Genomic DNA, 6,000 nt, shown 5'->3' on the forward strand with positions numbered 1-6,000 from the left:
GGTGACCTTCGTAAAGTCATTATGAACGAGGCTCACAATTCACTCCTCTCTATTCACCCTGGAAGTACAAATATGTACCATGACCTCAAGCACTCGTATTAGTGGACTCGAATGAAGAGCGAGATTGCTCAGTTCGTGAATGAATGTGATGTCTGCAGAAGAGTGAAATCAGAACACCAACGACCAGCTGGTCTCCTCCAACCTCTTGCCATTCCAGAATGGAAGTTTGACCATATTGAGATGGACTTCGTGACTGGATTTCACAAGTCCAAGCATGGCAATGATGTTATCTTCGTTGTCATCGACAAGCTAAAGCTCACTAAAGTGGCTCATTTTCTTCCTATCAAAGAATCTATCACAACAGCTCAGTTGGCAAAGCTATATACCTCCAGGATTGTCTCTCTGCACGACATTCCGCAGTTGATATCTTCAGATCATGGTAGCATCTTTACCTCTAAGTTCTGGGATTCTTTTCAGAAGGCCATGGGCACCAACATTCGCTTCAGCATAACTTTTCATCCTCAAACTAGTGGCCAAGTCGAGCGAGTCAATCAAATTCTTGAAGATATGCTTAAGGCTTGTGTCATTTCCTTCAGTATGAAGTGGGAAGATTGTCTTCCATATGCCAAGTTCTCCTACAACAACAGCTTCCAAGCAAGTTCGGGCAAGGCCCCATTCGAGATTCTGTATGGCAGAAAGTGCTGTACTCCTCTTAACTGGTCAGAGACTGGTGAACGCCAACTTCTTGGCAATGACTTGATCACAGAGGCTGAAGATATGTGCAAAGTCATTCGTGAAAATCTCAAAGCCGCGCAATCGCGCCAGAAGAGTTACTATGATATCAAGCATCGTGACTTGGCTTTCGAGATCAGAGACCACGTCTACCTCCGCGTCTCTCTAATGAAAGGTACTCTTCGCTTCGGTATCAAAGGGAAGCTTGCCCCTAGATACGTGGGTCCTTTCAAGATCATTGGCAAAAGAGGTGATCTCGCCTATCAACTTGAGCTTCCATACAACTTTGCAAATGTGCACGATGTGTTTCACGTGTCTCAGCTTCGCCAGTGTTTCAAGACTCCTGACCGCACCATCAACTTTGAAGAGATTGATCTCCAAGAAGATCTGTCTTATCATGAGCATCCCGTTGCTATTCTTGAAGAAACTGAGCGCAAGACTCGCAACAAGTCTATCAAATTCCTGAAAGTGAAGTGGTCACATCATTCCGACCGTGAAGCCACCTGGGAACGCGAGGACCACCTCCGTTCCAAATATCCGGAGTTTTTCCAGTCCTAGATCTCGGGACGAGATCCTTTCGTAGTGGTGGAGTGTTGTAACGCCCCATATGTAACTTGCCATATTTGTATTTCAACTCTTGCCATTTTCGGCACTAAGTTATGATATTTCCTTGTTGTTGGGTTTTGTCTTCGTGTTGCTTTTGTCTTTTGTCATGCATCTCATATCATGTCATCATGTGCATCGCATTTACATACATGTCCGTCTCATGCATCCAAGCATTTTCCTCGTTGTCCGTTTTGCATTCCAGCACTCCTATGTCCTCCGATGTCCCCTTTTGCCTCTTTTCGTGTGCTGGTGTTAAACGTTCTCGGGTTGGACCGAGACTTGCCAAGCGGCCTTGGTTCACTACCGGTAGACCACCTATCAAGTTTCGTGCCATTTGGACTTCGTTTGATACTCCAACGGTTAACCGAGGAACCGTAAAGGCCTCGTTTGTGTTGCAGCCCAACACCTCTCCAAAGTGGCCCAAAACCCACCTCAACCCCCTCCATCATCTCGGTCGTTCGATCACGATCGCTTGGCCGAAAACCGTGCTCCATTTGGAGTCTCCTAGCTCCTTCTATGTATAAATAATAGGCATCTCCCCCAAAAATCTCGGATCAATCCACCCCTAACCCTAGTTCCTCTTCTCTCCCCCCCCCCCCCCCCCCGCCGCCGGACGAAAATCGCCACCGAATGGACACGTCCGCCCGCCGCCCGGACCAACCAGGGGCTGCCATGTGGGCAACCCGCACCCACATCGCCGCCGGCCCGCCCGAGCCCGGGGCGGCCCCCCCCGAGCCCGTGCGCGCGCCCTGCCGCCCGCGTCTGCCTGCCGCCTCGCGCCGCCTGAGAGCTCGCCACGCCACCTCCTCGCCGCTCGCCAGCCGCCGCTCCTTCTCGCCACCACGTCCGATGTCACCAACCTCACCGCCTCATCCTCCGCCGCTCAGCTCGCCGCCAAGCCCGGCCGCCGCCGCCCGCACCTTGCCCCGCGCCGGATCCAACGAGATCCGGCCGGAGGAGAGCCCCATGGCGCCGGATCCCTCGCCCCATCCAAGTCCGGCCGCCGCCCTTGACTACCCCGGTGAGCTCGAGCTCCTCCTCGGTTCGCGTGCGCCAGATCTGCTTCAATAACCTTAGATCTCGAGGTTGTTTTTCCCACTAAGTCCCCAGTCTGCAATATTTTTAGGCATCTTCATCGCATCATAACAGTGCATCCGTGGCTCTGTTTTGGGCGTCCATCATATCACATTGTTCGTCTGGATGTGCACTTCATTTCATTCCATTACACCATGTTCATTTGAGTTAATCTTGATGCCCTAAATGCTATTGCAAGAGTGCTATGTTATGTTAGTTTCTGATTCTTAACAGATTATGGACATTTGTCATTTTTGCCATGTTTAATGTGTGCCTCCTATGATCTTGAGCCCTACATGTGTCTTGGGCTATGCCATGCCATCTTTACAGGGGTGTATGCCATGTATTTTTGTAATCAATGTGGTGACTAGCACAAGCATGCAAAGTAGCTCTCGTGATGTTGCTGATTTTAGGGACTTAGAATTCTTCTAAGTCATTTCCCTGATGTTATTTTTATGCCATGTATTCTTGTTGCTACAAAGTGATCCATGCCTCTTTTGAGCATGTTCAGTAAGGATGATTTTGAGATATGGTTATGATCTATCCATCCATGTCTTTGTTTGGAATTATGGAGTACCCTAGCATGACTCAATCTTGCTCTACTTTTGCTATAAAATGTTCCTGGCAGATTGTTTACGTGTTAATCAATATTGCCGAGGTTGATATAGTTGACCCATGCATGCTATGAGAGTGTTCTTGCCATGGTTAGTTTATTGATCATGTATTCTTGCTGGGTGTATGCTTAGTTTGTCATGCAATGCCTTGTGGTGAGTGCATTGAGCTCGCAAACATGCCTACGTAATTCTGTTTTTGCCACGTTCCAGTTTTCTGCTAAGTCTGAATCTGTTAACGAAACTTGCTATGTTTACATGGTTGCCATTGTATCTTCTGATCCCTTTTGGCTTATGGTCATTAAGGGACTTTTGTTATATGCTTTGAGTAGTTTCATTCCATACCTTGCTTTGCCATGTTATGTTCCTGTAGCATGTTGTAATCTTGCTCTAAACATTGCTTCCTCACATTAAATCCTGACATGTTGTTATTTTCACTGTCTGTGAACCTGATATATTTTGCACTTTTGCCACGCTTGTTTGAACCTGCTATTGTGTGAATTAGCCGTAGCTTAGTGTTCATCTTTTATCAAGCATCTTGAGTGGATCACTGACATGTGCTTTGTTGCTATGTTAGAGTGCAATATCTTATCTTTCTTGATGCATTTAGATGGCATCGTGCTGTTAATCGCAGATTGCTGCCATTATTGTTTTGCTTCCCATTTGCAAACCGTGCATCTGATTCCGGTGATCTTTATATCGATTTCGACCGAAATCAACTCATCTTTCCAGCGGCACTCTTGGTTTGCCAAGTTGAGGCCTGGTTCAATCTTTTCCTTCCGGAGCATGCATATGCATTGCATATCACATCCCCATATCATGCCATGTTTTGCATCATGTTGCTTGCGCATTGCACCATGGTTGATCGTGTTTCCCTTTGATTGTGTTCTTGCTTTGGGTAGAGCCGGGAGACGATTACGTGATCGAGGAACCCGTTGAGAACGCTTACTAGGATCAAGCTTACGTCAACTCGGAGAACTTTGCAGGCAAGATGACCATACACTCAAAATCACTTCTATCTTTGCTTGCTAGATACTCGCTGTATTGCTATGCCTATGCTATGATACCTACCACATGCTTTATCATGCCTCCCATATTGCCATGTCAAACCTCTAACCCACCTTGTCCTAGCAAACCGTTGTTTGGCTATGTTACTGCTTTGCTCAGCCCCTCTTATAGCATTGCTAGTTGCAGGTGAAGATTGGAGTTTGTTCCTTGTTGGAACATGTTTATTGTTGGGATATCACAATTATATCTTGTATACTTTAATGTATCTATATAATTGGTAAAGGGTGGAAGGCTCGGCCTTATGCCTGGTGTTTTGTTCCACTCTTGCCGCCCTAGTTTCCGTCATACCGGTGTTATGTTCCTTGATTTTGCGTTCCTTACACGGTTGGGTTATAATGGGAACCCCTTGACAGTTCGCCTTGAATAAAACTCCTCCAGCAAGGCCCAACCTTGGTTTTAACATTTGCCACCTAGCCTTTTTCCTTTGGGTTCTGCGGACTCAAGGGTCATCTTTATTTTAAACCCCCGGGCCAGTGCTCCTCTAAGTGTTGGTCCAAACTAGAGCCCCTTGCAGTGCCACCTCGGGAAAACTCGAGGGTTGGTTTTAGTTGTACAGATTGCTTATCCGGTGTGCCCTAAGAATGAGATATGTGCAGCTCCTATCGGGATTTGTCGGCACATTCGGGTGGCTTTGCTGGACTTGTTTTACCATTGTCAAGATGTCTTGTAACCGGGATTCCGAGTCTGATCGGGTCATCCTGGGAGAAGGAATATCATTCGTTGACCGTGAGAGCTTGTGATGGGCTAAGTTGGGACACCCCTGCAGAGATTTGAACTTTCGAAAGGCGTGCCTGCGGTTATGGGCAGATGGGAATTTGTTAATGTCCGGTTGTAGAAAACCTGAAACTTAACTTAATTAAAAAGGGATCAACAGCGTGTGTAGCCGTGATGGTCTGTTTCCGGCGGAGTCTGGGAAGACAACACGGTCTCGTGTTATGCTTGAACGTAAGTAGTCTTGGATCACTTCTTGATCATAGATTCTCGAACGTGCTTTGCCTTCTGTTCTCGCTCTCATTTGCGTAAGTTTAGCCACCATATATGCTAGTGCTTGCTGCAGCTCCACCTCATACATTTTTACCTACCCATAAGCTTAAATAGTCTTGATCGCGAGAGTGTGAGATTGCTGAATCCCCGTGACTCACAGATTACTTCGAAAACCAGATGCAGGTGCCGATGATACCGTTCCAGGAGATGCGTCTGAGCTCAAGTGGGAGTTCGATGAGGACTCAGGACAATACTACGTTTCCTTTCCAGACGATCAGTAGTGGAGCCCAGTTGGGACGATCGGGGACATTGTGCATTTGGGGTTGTCTTTATTTTGGGTCCGTAGTCGGACCTTGATTGTATCTGGATGATTGTAATGATATATTTATGCTATTTGTGTGAAGTGGCGATTGTAAGCCAACTATGTACCTCTTTCTTATTCAGTACATGGGATGTGTAAAGATTACCCCTCTTGCGACATTTCCTACTATGCGGTTATGCCTCTAAGTCGTGCTCCGACACGTGGGAGATATAGCCGCATCGTGGGTGTTATAGTGGTGCCTGGGGCTTGGCGGCCTCACCCTTGGTTAATTGTAGGCATAGTAGCACTGTTCGAGGCATGCTTTGTACGGTTGAACCTGTATAAGTACTCATACTGCTTTCAGCTTTGGTTGTTAAGTGCCCCTGATAGTTTCAGTTAAGGTTGTTAAGTACTCCTGCTGCTTTTACAGTCTGTCATGTTTCTTCGGTCCTGTCTTCCTCCAGCCGCCAAAACCAAACCAGCGCCGGCGGATCCGCCTGCTTCCACCTCCCACGGCTGGCTGCGCCTTAGCGCACGCATCGCCGCCCCACCGTCTCCTAAATCTTTAACGCCGACATCCTCCGTGCGCTTTGGTGCGCTCGCCGCAGCGCCGCCCTCTCGCGT

Source organism: Triticum urartu, chromosome 1A (genome assembly GCF_056163025.1).
Source record: "Triticum urartu cultivar PI428250 chromosome 1A, HENAU_Tu73, whole genome shotgun sequence".
NCBI lineage: Eukaryota > Viridiplantae > Streptophyta > Magnoliopsida > Poales > Poaceae > Triticum > Triticum urartu.